The sequence below is a fragment of the Eptatretus burgeri genome, chromosome 16 (assembly GCF_056783735.1).
Source record: "Eptatretus burgeri isolate ZD-2024b chromosome 16, Ebu_testis_v1, whole genome shotgun sequence".
Taxonomy (NCBI): domain Eukaryota; kingdom Metazoa; phylum Chordata; class Myxini; order Myxiniformes; family Myxinidae; genus Eptatretus; species Eptatretus burgeri.
This window is the reverse complement of record NC_140976.1, coordinates 43,106,311-43,125,497: the sequence shown is the minus strand read 5'-3', so window position 1 is coordinate 43,125,497 and position 19,187 is coordinate 43,106,311. Positions and strand designations below refer to the sequence as shown.

At 42.2% G+C, this 19,187-nt stretch overlaps 1 non-coding gene and 1 pseudogene across 1 annotated transcript; both read right to left on the bottom strand.

Annotated features, from left to right (window-relative positions):
- Positions 1-2,302: 2,302 nt before the first annotated feature.
- Positions 2,303-2,421, bottom strand: LOC147010966 (5S ribosomal RNA). Its single transcript, XR_015052618.1, has one exon. It is a non-coding gene; the product is annotated as a 5S ribosomal RNA (ribosomal RNA).
- Positions 2,422-5,796: 3,375 nt separating this feature from the next.
- LOC147010965 (5S ribosomal RNA) lies at positions 5,797-5,915 on the bottom strand (annotated as a pseudogene).
- Between the last annotated feature and the right edge of the window lie 13,272 nt (positions 5,916-19,187).

Below are 19,187 nucleotides of genomic sequence, written 5' to 3'. Positions count from 1 at the left end.
TGTGCAAAGAAAATTAAACTATTGAAGGAATTTGAGAATGAACAAATCTTTATAGGTTCAATGAGTGAGCTGTTCAACCCCCAGGTGTTCAATTCAATGAGGTTCAACCTCCAAGTTAAAAGGGGAGACAAATAAATATACCTTGGGATAAAAAGGGGGTTTATTTTAGGGAAAAAAAATATGGATTGCTGAAAATCCCCCATTCATTTACATGGGGAAAAGTGAGCCAGAATCAGTATTCTTACCCTACTGACATACCATGAACCTACCATTCCAGTTTCATGTATATCTGACTCATAGTCTCTGAGATATAACGAACTTCGTTTTTTTATTGTTTTTGACCAGGGTTCATTCAAAGTCTATCTTCTCCGACAGTTTTCATAGGATCCGGCTGGAAAGTTTTCACAATATGGCTGAATGTACTGCCCACAGTGGCTCATGGCCCGATTTTTGATTTTTGAAAAAATAAATTTTTTATGATTTTTCTAAAATTTCAAAGTCCCTTTGCTAGGCAACGGTGGTGTCCAGAGCAACGGTTCTCATTTGCAAACAACTCGGTCATGGTATGAACCTCCCAACCAAGTTTCTTCGAAATCACCATTGTATTAACTGAAATCGCCATTTTAAATTCTGATAATAAGGGTCGAACAAATGTCAAAATTTATTTTTTTTTCGACTCGATCGACTACTCAACAGACAGACAGACAGACAGACAGACAAACAAACACAACAATAACGAATATCGTGGTCACTTATTTTTTTTCGTGAAAATATTTTTTCTTGAACCAAAAAACAATTAAATAGGTTACCCAGTCTTGCAGGCTTAATAAACTAATAACTAGAACTGCCACTTCATAACTGCTGGCAGTGATGACCGGATACCAAGACGTCCAGCTTTGATATGACACGGGATTGACGAGTTATGGACCGAGTAACATGCCGCGTTCAATCTGTCAATTACGTATGCAGTTCGGCCTTTTTCCTGAATAAATATCAATTGTACTGGTGATTATATAACCTGAACAGGAAGTAATAAATTTCACCATAGGTCCACGGGGTAAACCGGAAGTCCCTGAGTCACACGAAGCCCCGAGCACATCTCTCTACGATGTGGGATTGATGGATATCCATCTCAATGCAGGGCTGATGGTGCTGAGATCGAGATCCATCTGCCTTGATGGAGATCCATCTCAAAGCAGGACTCATGGAAGCGAGACTGAGATCCATCTCAATACGAGGAACGTGGTGCTGAGATCCTTCTCAATGCAAAGCTCATGCTGGCGAGACTGCGATCCAACTCAATGCAGAGCACATGGTGCCCAGAGTGAGGTCCATCTCAATACAAGGCACATGGTAATCAGACTGAGGTCCATCTCAATACAAGGATCATGTTGCCGAGATATCCATCTGAATGGAGGGGTGATGGTGCTGAGATCGAGATCCATACCAATGCAGGGCTCATGGTGCTGAGAATTAGATTTTTTGTGTAGGTGCGTTTCAGAAGGTGGAACGGATCCCTCCCAGGTTTGGAAGTATCCCCCGTTGTGTGTGTGTGCGTGTGTGTGTGTGTGTGTGTGTGTGTGTGTGTGTGTGTGTGTGTGTGTGTGTGTGTGTGTGTGTGTGTGTGTGTGTGTGTGTGTGTGTGTGTGTGTCCACATATGGGGTTTCAAAATGTGGAATGGAGTCCACCCAGGGCAGCCTCAAAGTATCCACCTTCATTTCGGTAAGGGGGTCACGATCCACGGACCAAGCTGTGAAGTTTTTTTGTACCTGTGGGTTTCCGAAAGGAGGAATTTCAATGCAAGCAGAGACCATTTGGCCCTTCAAGGCTGCGCTGTGATTGCCAACCTCTGGTTGTTTGTCCGTGCTCTCTGTGGTTTTATCAATGCAATTCCAAGTTCTTTCCACGGGGAGAATAAGAACTTGGCCTGATGTCATCGCGGTGTGAGCGACTGAGTGTGATGGAAACAGCAGGAAGGTGAGAGTGTGCTCGATTGATGCACAAAGGAGGTCGTTGAGGATTTTGACAGTGACGAAGAAAGATATTATTTCAATGTGTTTTGAAGTTCTTGGGAAAGAAGCTGTCCTGAAAAAAATCACCAAACACAAGAGGAAAGTTTTTGTGTTTTCGCAAATAAACCAGATTTAGGAACATCACAAACTCGCGTCTTTTCCCAGTTATTTTAGCGTGAAGGGGAATGAAGAGTGTGTTCTGTTGCAACCTAAAACAAAAACAAAGGAGGAATTGTCATTCCCAGATGAGGGAAAACAAAGGGTGACTGACTCCCCCTGCGGGGCAAAAAGCCTACAACACCCGGTGTTCCCAGGCGGTCTCCCATCCAGGTACTAACCGGGCCCGAACCTGCTTTGCTTCCGCGATCGGACGAGATCGGGCGTATTCAGGGTGGTATGATCGTAGGCGACAGCAACTTGTCATTAAACCTTTATGAAGATGAACATTAATAAAAAGAAAACAAGTCTGCAGACGACGATGGTTCACGAGCGGGATTTGACGATGTGGATTGTTTCAGAAATCAAAGACGAGACAATGTGATAATGTTTGACCAAGTTATAAAAAGTGATCAACATGATGTGGTACGGTGACAGGTTATGAGCTGCAAAATGTCGAAAACCCGGTTTCGTAAAACAACTTTCAAAATTTAACCTTTGCATAACCTTTAAAGGTCCCAAAACAATGTTGTGGACATTAAAATAAGGAAACATGATACGTGCTCTAGCTTAATGGAGTTAGTTCGGCGAAGAAGGTCGAAAACCCGGTTCGATTCCCACACCTTTGAAAATTTGACCTTTGTGACCCTTAAAGGTCAAAGGTCAAGGATGACCTTTGGTAAAAAAAAAACTTCCTCTGGAAAATTCCAAGAACAGTATAACGTCATATCGGCTATCTGGCATTTCGCACTCCTCGGATTATCCATACTTTGATGAAATCAGCGTAAAAACAAACTTGAAGGGGGCGCCACGGGCAAGGTGTTCGAGATAGAGCAAAATGGTTTCAAGAGTTTAGGTGGGGAATGACCTCAAGATTATGCATAAAAAATATTGTCATCCTTGCTCTCAAAGTTTCGGCGGTCGTATGATTTTTATATCAAAATTCGCAATTTTCTTGGTTCGTGACGTTGTGACCTTGACCTTGGGACGAAAATGAAAACTCGAGCTCCGTAGGGCGATGCAGGTGCCATTGGGCTTACCAAATACTGAAACCCGTCAGATTCGACAAACCCCCTCGGAGAAGATGGATTTTTAAGTCAAAATTCGCAATTTTCTAAGTTCGTGACCTTGTGACCTTGACCTTGGGACGAAAATGAAAAATAGACCTCCGTGGGGCTCTGCAGGTGCTATTGGGCAAACCAAATACCGAAACCACTGCCAGATTTGACAAACCCCCTCGGAGAAGATGCAAACTGAAATCAGCTACCCCTAAAAACACGTTTTTTTGGGCGTGGCTCCGCCAATAATGGGCGCACCACGCCCATTCTCAGGAAAAAATAACGATATCATGATATAAACCTCCCACCAAAATTTTATCAGGATCGGATCAAAACCCACGGAGCTATGCTCGGGACAGACAGACAGACAGACAGACAGACAGACAAGCCGGTAGGCGGACATGGGTAGTCGCCTACCCAATAGAACCTGACGCGATGGGCCCGTTCGATGGAGAATGACCTGAGGATTAAGCACAAGAAAATTCATGATTCTAGCTTCAAGGGTTAAGGCTGCAGATTGTTTTTTTCGTTAAAATACCCCCACATTTAGAGGTTTTTCGGCCGTTGCTGGGCAACGCAGGGGTCCATAGCTAAGTTTCTTTCTCACACATAACTAGGACATACCATGAACCTACCATACCAGTTTCATGTATACCTGACTCAGAGTCACTGAGATATAACGAACTTCGTTTTTTTATTGTTTTCGACCAGGGTTCATTCAAAGTCTATCTTCTCCGACAGTTTTCATAGGATCCGGCTGGAAAGTTTTCACAATATGGCTGAATGTACTGCCCACAGTGGCTCGTGGCCCGATTTTTGATTTTTGAAAAAATAAATTTTTTATGATTTTTCTAAAATTTCAAAGTCCCTTTGCTAGGCAACGGTGGTGTCCATAGCAACGGTTCTCATTTGCAAACAACTCGGTCATGATATGAACCTAACAACCAAGTTTCATCGAAATCACCATTGTATTAACTGAAATCGCCATTTTAAATACTGATAATAAGCGTCGAACAAATGTCAAAATTTATTTTTTTTCGACTCGATCGACTACTCAACAGACAGACAGATAGAGAGACACACACACACAACAATAACGAATATCGTGGTCACTTATTGTTTTTCGTGAAAATATTTTTCTTGTACCAAAAAACAATTAAATAGGTTACCCAGTCTTGTAGGCTTAATAAACTAATAACTAGAACTGCCACTTCATAACTGCTGGCAGTGATGACCGGATACCAAGACGTCCAGCTTTGATACGACACGGGATTGACGAGTTATGGACCGAGTAACATGCCGCGTTCAATCTGTCAATTACGTATGCATTTCGGCCTTTTTCCTGAATACATATCAACTGTATTGGTGTTTATAGAACCTGAACAGGAAGTAATAAATTTCACCATAGGTCCACGGGGTAAACCGGAAGTCCCTGAGTCACACGAAGCCCCGAGCACATCTCTCTACAATGTGGGATTGATGGATATCCATCTCAATGCAGGGCTGATGGTGCTGAGATCGAGATCCATCTCAAAGCAGGACTCTTGGAGGCGAGACTGAGATCCATCTCAATACAAGGATCGTGGTGCTGAGATCCTTCTCGATGCAAAGCTCATGCTGGCGAGACTGCGATCCAACTCAATGCAGAGCACATGGTGCCCAGAGTGAGGTCCATCTCAATACAAGGATCATGTTGCCGAGATATCGATCTCGATGCAGGGGTGATGGTGCTGAGATCGAGATCCATACCAATGCAGGGCTCATGGTGCTGAGAATCAGATTTTTTTGTGTAGGTGCGTTTCAGAAGGTGGAACGGATCCCTCCCAGGTTTGGAAGTATCCCGTGTTGTGTGTGTGTGCGTGTGTGCGTGTGTGTGTGTGTGTGTGTGTGTGTGTGTGTGTGTGTGTGTGTGTGTGTGTCCACATATGGGGTTTCAAAATGTGGAATGGAGTCCACCCAGGGCAGCCTCAAAGTATCCACCTTCATTTCGGTAAGGGGGTCACGATCCACGGACCAAGCTGTGAAGTTTTTTTGTACCTGTGGGTTTCCGAAAGGAGGAATTTCAATGCAAACAGAGACCATTAGGCCCTTCAAGGCTGCGCTGTGATTGCCAACCTCTGGTTGTTTGTCCGTGCTCTCTGTGGTTTTATCAATGCAATTCCAAGTTCTTTCCACGGGGAGAATAAGATCTTGTCCTGACGTCATCGCGGTGTGAGCGACTGAGTGTGATGGAAACAGCAGGAAGGTGAGAGTGTGCTCGATTGATGCACAAAGGAGGTCGTTGAGGATTTTGACGGTGACAAAGAAAGATATTATTTCAATGTGTTTTGAAGTCGTTGGGAAAGAAGCTGTCCTGAAAAAAATCACTAAACACAAGAGGAAAGTTTTTGTGTTTTTGCAATTAAGTCAGATTTAGGAACATCACAAACTCGCGTCTTTTCCCATTTATTTTAGCCTGAAGGGGAATGAAGAGTGTGTTCTGTTGCGACATAAAACAAAAACAAAGGAGGAATTTTCATTCCCAGATGAGGGAAAACAAAGGGTGACTGACTCCCCCTGCGGGGCAAAAAGCCTACAACACCCGGTGTTCCCAGGCGGTCTCCCATCCAGGTACTAACGGGGCCCGAACCTGCTTAGTTTCCAAGATCGCACGAGATCGGGCGTATTCAGGGTGGTATGATCGTAGGCAACAACAACTTGTCATTAAACCTTTATGAAGATGAACATTAATAAAATAAAAACAAGTCTGTGGAAGACGACGATGGTTCACGAGCGGTATTTGACGATGTCGATTGTTTCAGAAGTCGAAGACGAGACAATGTGATAATTTTTGGCCAAGTTATAAAAATGATCAACATGATGTGGTACGGTGACGGGTTATTAACTGCAAAATGTCGAAAACCCGGTTTCGTTCAACAACTTTCAAAATTTGACCTTTCCATCACCTTCAAGGTCACAAAACAATGTTGTGGACATTAAAATAAGGAAACAGGATACGTGCTATTGCTTATTGGAGTTAGTTCGTCAAAAAACTGTCGAAAACCCGGTTCGATTCCCACAACTTTGAAAATTTGACCTTTGTGAACTTTAAAGGTCAAAGGTGAAGCATTATGACCTTTGGTGCAAAACTTCCTCTGGAACATTCCAGGAACAATATAACGTCATAGAGGCTATATGGCATTTCGCACTCCTCGGATTATCCATACTTTGATGAAATCAGCGTAAAAACAAACTTGAAGGGGGCACCACGGGCAAGGTGTTCGAGATAGAGCAAAATGGTTTCAAGAGTTGAGGTGGGGAATGACCTCAAAATTATGCATAAAAAATATTGTCATCCTTGCTCTCAAAGTTTGGGCGGTAGCATGATTTTCATGTCAAAATTCGAAATTTTCTAAGTTCGTGACCTTGTGACCTTGACCTTGTGAAGAAAATAAAAAATAGAGCTCCGTGGGGCTCTGCAGGGGCCATTGGACTCACCAAATACTGAAATCCCTGCCAGATTCGACAAACCCCTCGGAGAAGAAATTTTTTTTTGTCAAAATTCGCAATTTTCTAATTTCGTGACCTTGTGACCTTTACCTTGGGACGAAAATGAAAAAAAAATCGAGCTCAGTGGGGCTATGCAGGCGCTATTGGGCTAACCAAATACCAAAACCCCTGTCAGATTTGACAAATCCCCTTGCAGAAGCTCCAAATTGAAATTGGCTGCCCCTTAAAAACACGTTTTTTGGGCGTGGCTCCGCCCATAATGGGCGCACCACGCCCATTCTCAGGAAAACACAACTGGATCATGATATAAACCTCCCACCAAAATTTTATCAGAATCGGATCAAAACCCACGGAGCTCTGCTCGGGACAGACAGACAGACAAGCTGGTAGGCGGACATGGGTAGGCGCCTACCCAATAGAACATGACGCAATGGACCTGTTCGATGGGGAATGACCTGAGGATTAAGCACAAGAAAATTCATGATTCTAGCTTCAAGGGTTAAGGCTGCAGATTGTTTTTTCGTTAAAATACCCCCACATTTAGAGGTTTTTCGGTCGTTGCTCGGCAACAGAGGGGTCCATAGCAACGGTTCTTTCTTACACCTAACTAGGACATACCATGAACCTACCATACCAGTTTCATGTATATCTGACTCATAGTCTCTGAGATATAACGAACTTCGTTTTTTTATTGTTTTCGACCAGGGTTCATTCAAAGTCTATCGTCTCCGACAGTTTTCATAGGATCCGGCTGGAAATTTTTGACAATATGGCTGAATGTACTGCCCACAGTCGCTCGTGGCCCGATTTTTGATTTTCGAAAAAATTAATTTTTTATGATTTTTCTAAAATTTCAAAGTCCCGTTGCTATGCAACGGTGGTGTCCATAGCAACGGTTCTCATTTGCACATGACTAGGTCATGGTATGAACCTACCAACCAAGTTTCATCGAAATCGCCATTGTATAAACGGAGCACTGGACTGAACAGAGGGACAGACAGACAGACAAACATATCGACGGAAAAAGTGATAAGGGTAGAACAAATTTCAATTTTTTTTTTTTGAAAAAAAAATTTTCGACTCGATCGACATCCTAACAGACAGACAGACCCACAGCAATAACGAATATAGTGGTCACATACTTTTCCGTGAACCAACAAGTACTAAAACAAGGCGGTAGGCGACGAGGGATTCGCTGGGATTGAAGCGCTGGATACGATGCTTTTCATTCTGACCGATCCACGGACGAAGATTCATTGCCAAGACATATTGGTTCACATTCAATTGTTCCCCTGCCTGGCAAGATTTTTCCTTTTGCATATTTTGCCAACTGGCACTCCTCATAAAAAAATGACGGTAAATAGACACCCTATTTTTGAAGGACTACCATTTGGAAAATAATCGGTTTGCTGGTTTGTGCTGTGGAGCCTCGCGTTGAAGACACACACACACACACACACACACACACACACACACACACACACACACACACACACACACACACACACACACACACACACACACACACACACACACACACACACACACACACACACACACACACACACACACACACACACACACACACACACACACACACACACTTCTCTCAATGCTCTTATTTGACCACACCTCCTGAGCCACACAATATTTTTCATAAGCCACGCCCACTTTCCTACGCAAGTCCCACTTTAAATAATCAATAATTGGAGGTGGTGTGGATCGTGGAATCGTTTTCGGTAAATAAATAAATAATTGAAGGTGGTGTGTGGGTCGTGGAATCGTTTTCAGAAAATAAATAAACATATTATATTATTAGAAATCCACAAAGACAGCAATGCCGGCGATTCCATTTATTTTGGATCCTTTTCACTTTGGTCAATAACGTTTGGATCGAGGAGAGATCGAAGGTGGAACGACGGTGTAGTTCCTTCCAAACACTGTAGAGACACCTTAAATGATGGTAAATAGACACCCAATTTTTGAAGGACTACCATTTGAAAAATAAAACCTCAATCAAAAATCGGCTCGAGTAAAATTTTGTAAATATCTCGAAGTGTTTAATTCCGAAGTCTCGTTTCTCTACATTCAAAACTGAAGGACAAGTATTGAAAATACTGTACACGGTTTTGCAGCCGCTGCACAGCAACGGGTGGTTGACAGGCAACGAAATTCAAACGCGCACCTTTCCAGACCATATGGCACCTGTTGGCAAAGATGCATCGAAATTGGTTCGTTGGTTCGTGCTGTGGAGCCTCGCGTTGCGCGCGCGCCACCCTCTTGTTCCCATGTTTCCCATGTGAATGAAGTTGCTGATCCTCTTCCTCAATGGGACACCCCGGTGGAGAATGGTTACAAGTCCCCAAGTCCCAGTATGCAAGCATCTGAATCCTGGAGATTTCCAACAGTGTCTTCGCCTTGAGCCACTGCATCACCCAGAAACGCCAAGTACACCACCAGGAGCGGCAGGGCCATGAACCCTCCCAAACATCTGGATCTTAAAAAACAAAAAAGCAATCATTTAAAATTAATTGATCCATTCAATCTGAGTTTGATTGTTGCGTGTTAATCAATGAGCAGTTTATAACTATAAAGAGACTTTTGCTTTGCTTGTTTATCTGTAACAAAGGGAGATGTAACATTATGCATTGGGCTACATCGTTGTTGTTGTTGTTGTTGTTGTTGTTGTTGTTGTTGTTGTTGTTGTTGTTGTTGTTGTTGCATTATTATTATTATTGTTGTTTTTTCATACATTACTGTATACATATTTTATGGACGATCAAACATTCTAAATAGTACGTACTTTATTTTAAAAGCAAAAAGTGTTGTTGCTGTCAATGGCCCTGTGACTGCCCTGCACTGACAGGGCTGATAATGTGAGCCACAGCCATGTAGGTCTGATTGGCCCTTAGACAAATGTGTGTCTCAGCCCCGTCCCCATCAGGTTGATTGACAGTCGTAGTCCCGCCCACCCCTCTGATCCCTTTCTATTCCTTTATAAAGGAATGCAGTTTACAGGCAGCATGATATATCCACACACTGGTGGGTCATGCCGTGTGTCTTATTGGGCAGGTGCTGCTCCGGAGGTTTCTGTCAGGGACCCCACCCTTAGCCTTTGGTTCAAAAGCCCAGTCCTCAAGGCAGCGGGAAGACCACATAATTTTTTAGGGTGCCAGTCACCGCCCAAAGCCAGAGCACCGTCTGGAAACAGCTTATGCCACCAAAAGGGGGGGTTGATTATTTTACTCCAAATCCCTATCTCACGGTGCATACCTGTGAACATACTAATTATAATTGATAACAGAAAAAGATGTCATAATTTCAAAAATATTTATGTCAGATATACTGCAGTACTTATGACTGTGTTTTGGATGTGACAACTATGAGAAGTACCAAATTATTCTTACCTGCATTAGCAATTGAATTTTTGGACAGGTATATCACATCTATAGCTTTTGTGTTTTGTCTGTTTTTGTTTCAGCTTTAACAGATGTGGGTGGCAAGCTCGTGGAGGGAATTTTGACAGCACCTGTACCTCTAAAACCAGATTCTATCGACAACAACCAAAAGGTGTGGTAAGGTTATACATGAATGTCAAAGCGAAGTAACCAATGGATTTGTTTTTCGATCACCAGTTGGATTTGCGATGAATGTTTTGGAGGAATTCCACGTTTGTGCCTTTTTTCTGGTGCCAACAGCAGGAGACTTTGCTTTGAGTGCCAAATGAGAGCACACAATTATTGATAGAGTGATGGTGCTTCATCTTATAAATAAGATTCATCAGATGTCTGTCTGTCTGTTCGCGTTTTTTGCAAGGACCGCTGGACCGACAACCACCAAATTTGGCACACAGACGAAGTCCGACCTGGGGGTTGTTCTGTGTGTATTTTCATTCACAACCTCGGCCTTTAAATACCCCCGAAGAACCATAAGACCTTTTTTTCCCATGCTTGAGAGATTAGAATACATGCTTTGGAGAAGACTTTCGACATGCTTGGGAGATAAGACCCCGAAGACCCTTAAGACCTTTCAATTCCCCAAACACAATTAAGACACTTTAAAACCATAAATACCCAAAGACCCTTTGGACCCAAAAGACAGTTAAGATCCCTAAGATTCTTGAACACCCTTTAAGACACTTAAGTCTTTTGAAGACCCCTTAGAGCCAGAAGACCTCAAAGATCCTCAAGACCCCAAAAACCCTGAAGACTTTGAAGACCCCAAAGACCCTTTAAGACCTCAAAGACCCTTTAAGACCTCAAAGACCCTTAACACCCAAATGACCTGTAAGACCCTAAAGACCTTAAAAAACTGTAGATTTCAAAGACACATAGACCCCAAGACCCTTGAAGACCCCTATGACCCCTTTACCCACTGGTGTTCCTTCAATAAACCCTTTCCCCACTGGTAAATCTGGTGTTGGCTTAGTGGTTCAGGTGGCGAGCTTGGGATCTTAGGGTCCTGAGTTGAAGTCCCGCTAGCCACTGAATTAACACCAGATGAGGTTGACTCAGCCTGTCATCCTTCTGAGGTCAGCGAAATGAGTACCAGTGTTCTGGTATAGGGGCATAGTCGCGCCCCAACAAAGTATTAACTACCCGGCAGCCAAGCTGCCATATGAAAGAAGAAGAAGATCCACTGATGTTCTGGCTCTCCTGCCCCCTCCACAGTTTCTCCCCTCACCCCCACCCCATCGGTTCGCCTGCCCCATTCTCAGCCCTACTGGCTCTCCTGCTTCTCCCACTTCTCAGAACCTACCTCCCACCATCCGGGCAATGCCGGGTATCCTGCAAGTTGGACATATATGGGAAAGCAAGAACTAATTGTGGCAGACAATAGCTCAATTGTTATGATCGCCAGATTGAGACAATGTTATTATTATTATTATTATTTTTTTTTTTTTACAACTGTAGTTGTTTTTGTTAGCCTTATTTCTGTGTATGCCAATGAACTTGTTTATGTCTTCATTTTTCTTGTCTTAAAAAAAACAAAGATTTTTCTCAACATGTTCTTTTCCTGTAGTAGTTTTGGGGGCTTTTTTCTTCTAAAATTGCTCTCAAACACCAGAGCTAGCACCTGCATCCCCCTTTCCTGATCTGGAAATGATGAGACTTGGGTCAAATAAATGAAACATCCTTGAGTCCTGAAAAATCCCACAGTCTCAACGAATCGCTCCACAATGATTATCAAACCAACCCACACATCTGTTTCTTTGGTTATCCACTGAAAGAACTGCAATCTCTTGAATTAACCATGGCCTTTTCTGGGCCAAGGACATTGCAAAGCTGGTCTCCAAAGCCAGCTGCAGAATGGGCAGATTTCTCCATTGGTACAAGTCTATCTGTGGACAATCAATGCTACTTACAATCTTCAAGGCCTTTGTCTTTGGCTCAATGGAGTACTGCTCTCTGCTCAGAGCTGGTAATCCAGCCTCACATTTGTCTCTCCTCGATTCTGTGGAATCTAAATTCTCGAAATTATTGGAATCGCGCATGAAGAGGCTGAATCACAGGCTTTGTTGCTCTCACATTGCAGGCAGGTTGGTAGTCTCTGTTTTATCCCATCTATATTCTCCAACATTACTCCTTCCACTCTCCCAGTCCTCCAACCCTCCCCAGCAACTCCAGGATGTACATTCTCTTTCACTAACACCCTCGATGTTAAACTTACAAAATCCAGACTGACTGCACTCCTCAACTTTTATCCCTCGCTTCTCCCATCGAGAACCACCTTCCAGAGGCTGTCATGTGTCTCACTCTTAACTCCATGGCTTAAAGCAAGCAGTGCACTGCCACCTCATGTCATTCCCTATTGTAACCTATGATCTTTATTACGATCTTTATTACCCCCATTAACGTCTCTGAACCCAAATCTCTTACTTGCTGACTTCAGTTCTTCTTCTTCTTCTTCTTCTTCTTCTTCTTCTTCTTCTTCTTCTTCTTCTTCGTCTTCGTCTTCGTCTTCGTCTTCGTCTTCGTCTTCTTCGTCTCTCTGACACTCACTACCGAGTGGGCAAGACAACCTAAAATGAGGTGCACCTGACATGACATGCTATTTTTGGTTTTACCATGTGGGTACCTTCTTTTGGACTCCAGCAACAAATTAGGCATGTGTAGCCATTGCAAATTTTTGTTCAAAGTATAGAAATGTAAATCAGAGATGGTGAGGATGAAAGTCCGAGTCTTCATGTCCTTGGTGCTTCCAGTGTTGCTCTCCGGATGTGAGACTTGGACTCTGACCAAGGATCTGAGATGGAGACTTAATTCCTTTGGTACCAGGTCTCTTCGGAGAATCCTTGGCTATCGCTAGTCAGACTTTGTGTCCAACGAGCGGTTGCTGAGAGAGACTCAAATGAGATTTGTTACCTGCATAGTCCGTGAGCGTCAGCTGCGGCTGTGTGTACATGTGGCTCATTTTCCTGACACTGATCCTGCTCACCAGATTCTCTTAGCGAGGGAGCCTCTTGAGTGGAGGAGGCCAATGGAACGACCAGGTGCCTCATGGTTGCAGCAGGTTGATCAGCATCTCAACGAGATGGGGATGGGTCAAGCATCTGCCTGGGGGAAGGCCAGACGGAGGCCCCTGGAGCACCAGCAGAAAGTGGACGCAGCGACGTGCTGCTCCAGTGCATACTCCCATACCTGACCTGACCATCCCAATTGCCTGAAGAAAAAGAAAATGACAATTTTAGTCATAGATTAGTACAAAATGCACACAAAACCTGCAAATATATATATATATATATATATATATATATATATATATATATATATATATATATATATATATATATATATATATATATATATATATATATATATATAGGGATGTTTGTGTCTATATGTGATTGTATGATTATGAATAATATGCCCATCCATGTAAATATGTGTAAAATTAGCGTACTGTATGATGTCATTCTGAAATACTGTTTGTTGTTTTGCAGATCTAAGATGGGCAGTCCTCGATGACGTGAGAGCATATTTCTCAAACATAACAGCGAACGTTGTGTGAAGAGAAAGTTGGAACAAATTAAGCACTCCCTGTGTATTATATGCCAAGGAAAACATGCAAATAATCTGTTAAATTGTACTCCGGAGAGCCTGTCCATGCTATACACTGCAATTGAAGGAAGATGCAATGAAACAGCTGAACAGTTACAGACAATAGCTAAACAAGACAATTGGTTGCATAACAAGACCACAAAATGGCACAGACATGGGAGGAGCAGGTTCTTATTGGAAAAGTGTCACCCTTGCCGAAAAAGGAGGATGGCAAATGTATCACCAAATCACAAAACCGATGAAGGGACAGGCTCCACATCTAGCGCTTCTCAAGCAACAATATCTAAGTTGACTCAATGTGAAGCGAAGACAATGCGTTACTTGTTATTTGCAACAAAATTTGTCCCAAGGGAAAGAAGCCATCCAGTAAAATCACAACTCAAATAGAGGGCAGAAAATAAAGGCAAAGGCCGAGCAACCGAACTGTAAATATGTGTTGCGACAAATTTCCAGGAAAGGGCATGACAGTTTCTAATGTTGTGTGTCTAAGAAATCAGATCAGTACCATCGGAGTACAATGCACAGGCTTTACTCAATCACCACCATATTCACTCTCCTTAGCTGCTTTTTACTGCCCCCTTAACGAGCGCCCTCTTGTGTCCAATATCATGTGGGCATTTGCACCATTGATGTAATCGCAAGGACACAACATTTCCCCTTTTCTTGAAGACATTTATGTAATGCAGAACGGAACTTTGAAATGATAAGGAAAGCAACTGGTAGAGCAAAAAGCAAACACATTAATTATCGCGTTACTTAGTAATATCAACTGTATCAATGTATGGTATCAATTAATAATTAAAACTGGTAAACCAGTAATCCCGGGCTTCAAGGCGTGCCTCCATTTTAACAAATTTCAACACTATCACCCTGTCACATGATATGTGTTTTCCGAGTTAGAAAGTTAGTTCAAGTCTGCAATGTGGCCCAGCTACGGGGTCCCTCATGTTATATCAATGAAGGATTGAAAAGCCCATAGCAATACATGATAGAGAAAGAAACTTCACATTGGACAAATCGAGGCTGGACAAATTTTCAAGTCCCCAAAAAAGTCCAATAACTCCACATTTTCATATTAATGTAAATGGCGAACTTGTAGAACATGAAAATATCTTCCAGAATTTGTGGTCACTTTTTGTCTATCTTCTTTGGTTTTCATTTTACGACATGTCAAAAATGGGTGATTTTCAATTTTGGGGGGCTCTGAGGCCTCACTGGGGTAAAATACAGACATAGCGTAAACATATTTGGAGTCCCCTCGTCAAGGCCTATCAGAATCTGTCATTAAATTTTTTCAACTCTCATTTGCATATTTGGCATATTTAATGAGGCGAATCGGCATCATTTTAAATCATATGAATTATGTAACGATTTCGACCAAATTAACAAGTTAACATTACCATGGAACTTAGCAAATGTGTGCAAAACATTGAGGCTGTCAGATTCACTGAACAACAAAAAATTTTTACTGGAGATGTGTAAAGTGATTTAGACTAATTTGGGTACGCTGATTTCAAAAATCATAACCGTTTTGCTGTATCACGTCAGGATTTTCAGTAACAGAAATATTCCCATTGCCTAGAAGTCAGGATTTCAATGAAATTTACAAAAATTCATTTATTCATTTATTTCATCATGAATGCTTCAAAATTATAGAAATTACAGAAAAACTCCACTAGAATTGAATTAAAAATGCTTTAGGCATTTGGCTTTGCGTTTGTGCTGCTCTGTGTCAGTTTCACGATGCAGGAACCAGCAGAAATCGCCCATCATGTTCGGGTTGTGCCGCCCTTGGTAACGCGTCTCCATGAGTGAAATCTCTTGGTGGAATCGCTCGCCGTGCTTGTCCGAGACTGCTCCCAAGTTGTCAGGGAAGAAGTTCAGGTGCTGGTGTAGGAAATGTATTTTCAGGGACATCCTGGAGCCAAGTTTCCTGAAGGACTCCAGCAGCTGCTGCACTATTTCTTCATAGTTGTCCACGCGCTCGTTCCCCAAGAAGTTGTCCGTCACAGCTTTGAAGCTCCTCCACGCTGCCAGCTCTTTGGGGTTTAGAGTTGTCGGAAAAGTTTCGTCCTTCATAATCTGTCGGATTTGCGGTCCAACAAAGACACCATCCTTGATCTTGGCCTCCGACAAGGTGTTGCCAAACTTTTCCTTGAGGTATAAAAACCCACGCCCATTCAGATCCATTGCCCGTACAAAACTTTTCATCAAGCCGAGCTTTATGTGGAGTGGTGGAAGGAAAACCTTGGCTGGGTCGACAAGGGCGACATGCTTCACGTTGTGTCGACCAGGTACATGCTCTTTTCGCTCTTCCCAATCTTTCTTCGTCCAGTGATTCTTGTCGTCTCTGCTATCCCAGAGACAAAGGAAGCACATGTATTTCGTGTAGCCTGACTGCAGCCCCAACAACAGCGCCACCACTTTCAAGTCTCCGCAGATGTGCCAGTTGAAGTCATTGTACTTGATGGAATCAAGCAGCTGCCACATAGTCTCATAGGTCTCTGTCATGCCGAACGCGTGAGTCAGTGGGACTGATGGTTTCTCGTTGCCATTGTGGAGCAAAACAGCCTTCAAGCTGTTCTTCCCCGAGTCGATGAAGAGGCGCCAGTCTGCAGGATCGTGATCACACCCAAGTTCTTTCAACAGACCGTTGATGTCACTGCAGAATGTCATCGTGTCTTCCATCTCAAAGAACTCAGCCATGTCTCTGTGACGTGCTCTGAACAAGGATATCTTTGTGTTAGGTTCAAGTAGATTCCACTGCTGCAGCCTTGATCCAAGCAGCTCTGCCTTTGCCTTTGACAGCGAGAGATCTCTTACAAGATCATTTAAGTCTCCCTGGTTCAGAAGGTGTGATTCTTGAGTGTCGGGTTCAAAAGGTTCATCATCACCATCCTCTTCACCACTGCTTACAGCTATGTTCTGATCAGCTGGAGGTGTTGGAACGGGGTTCTCGTCATCATGAGGCACAGGTTTACGAGCAGAGACGCAGTCAGCGTACTTGATGTGACCTTTATTCTTCTTGTTGAAGCCGGCGATGCTTGTGCAGCAGAAATAACAATCATCATGATGATTCTGCGGCTCACGCCATATCATGGGCACCGCAAATGGCATGCTCGCGCGCTTGCCCACCAACCACTGAGTCAAGGTTGTGTGACAGCTTGTGCAGCAGATGTGTGGTGCCCAGCTCTGTTCTTGGTCCCCCACCTTACACCCGAAGTAGTGAAAGTAGGCAGCCTTCATTTTCACTGCTGTAGATATACTTCGCTGTTGATCTTTTTTGGTATACCGACCACAGACATAACAGAAGTTGTCAGGATGATTGGTACAGGAACGCCTACTCATCTTTATCTGAAAGAAAGAAATATAACACAAGTTAACAACAATTGTACGAAATAGACATGTTAAAGACATATGTAAATTTCATTGAAATCCTGACTTCTCGGCAATGGGAATATTTCTGTTCCTGAAAATGCTGACGTGATACAGCAAAACGGTTATGATTTTTGAAATCAGCGTACCCAAATTAGTCTTAATCACTTTACACATCTCCAGTAAAAAAAATTTTTTGAAATTTGTTGTTCAGTGTTATCCCTTCTGGAGAAGAAGATGTTTTTAGGTTTTTGAGAAAATCCAATATGGCCGCCATACCACGTGACCTACGTCATCAAAATTTTCAAAGTATAAACTTCAGGTGGAGATTTATTAAATGGATAAGTTTCATTGAATTTCATCCAAGCGTTGTTTTCATTTTATGACATTTCAAAAATTGGTCATTTTCAACTTTGGGGGGCTCTGGGGGGCTCACTGGGGTCAAATACAGACATCGTATAAATATATTGGGAGTCCCCTGTTTATGTGCTATCTAAATCTGTCATTAAATTTTTTCAACTCTCATTTGCATATTTGGCATATTTAATGAGGCGAATCGGCATCATTTTAATCATATAAATTATGTAACGATTTCGATGAAATTAACAACTTAACATTCCAATGGAACCTCGCAAATGTGTGCAAAAGTTTGAGGCTGTCGTATTACCCCTTCTGGAGAAGAAGATGTTTTTAGGTTTTGGAGAAAATCCAATATGGCCGCCATACCACGTGACCAACGTCATCAAAATTTTCAAAGTATAAACAGCAAGTGGAGAGTTATTAAGATGTTAAGTTTCATTGAATTTCATCAAAGCATTGTTTTCATTTAACGACATTTCAAAAATGGGTGATTTTAAACTTTGGGGGTCTCTGGGGCTTCACTGGGGTCAAGTCCAGACATGGTATAAACATATTTGGAGTCCCCTGTTAATGAACTATCTAAATCTGTCATTAAATTTTTTCAACTCTCATTTGCATATTTTGCATATTTAATGAGGCGAATCGGCATCATTTAAAATCACATAAATTAAATAACGATTTTGACCAAATTAACAACTTAACATTCCCATGGAATATTGGACATGTGTGCAAAAGCTTGAGGCTGTTGGGTTATCCCTTCTGGAGAAGATGTTTTTAGGTTTTGGAGAAAATCCAATATGGCCGCCATACCACGTGACCGACGTCATCAAAATTTTCAAAGTATAAACTGCAGGTGGAGAGTTATTAAATGGATAAGTTTCATTGAATTTCATCCAAGCGTTGTTTTTATTTTATGACATTTCAAAAAATGGGTCATTTTCAACTTTGGGGGGCGCTGGGGGCTCACTGGGGGCAAATACAGACATAGTATAAATATATTGGGAGTCCCCTGTTTATGTGCTATCTAAATTTGTCATTAAATTTTTTCAACTCTCATTTGCATATTTTGCATATTTAATGAGGCAAATCGGCATCATTTTAAATCATATGAATTATGTAACGATTTCGACCAAATTAACAAATTAACATTACCATGGAACTTAGCAAATGTGTGCAAAACATTGAGGCTATCAGATTATCACTTCTGGAGAAGAAGATGTTTTTAGGTTTTGGAGAAAATCCAATATGGCCGCCATACCACGTGACCTACGTCATCAACATTTTTAAAGTATAAACTTCGGGTGGAGATTTATTAAATGGATAAGTTTCATTGAATTTAATCCAAGCATTGTTTTCATTTTATGACATTTCAAAAATGGGTCATTTTCAACTTTTGGGGGCGCTGGGGGCTCACTGGGGGCAAATACAGACATAGTATAAATATATTGGGAGTCCCCTGTTTATGTGCTATCTAAATTTGTCATTAAATTTTTTCAACTCTCATTTGCATATTTTGCATATTTAATGAGGCGAATTGGCATCATTTAAAATCATATAAATTAAATAACGATTTCAACCAAATTAACAACTTTACATTCCCATGCAACTTAGCAAATGTGTGCAAAAGATTGAGGCTGTCAGATTATCCCTTCTGGAGAAGAAGATGTTTTTAGGT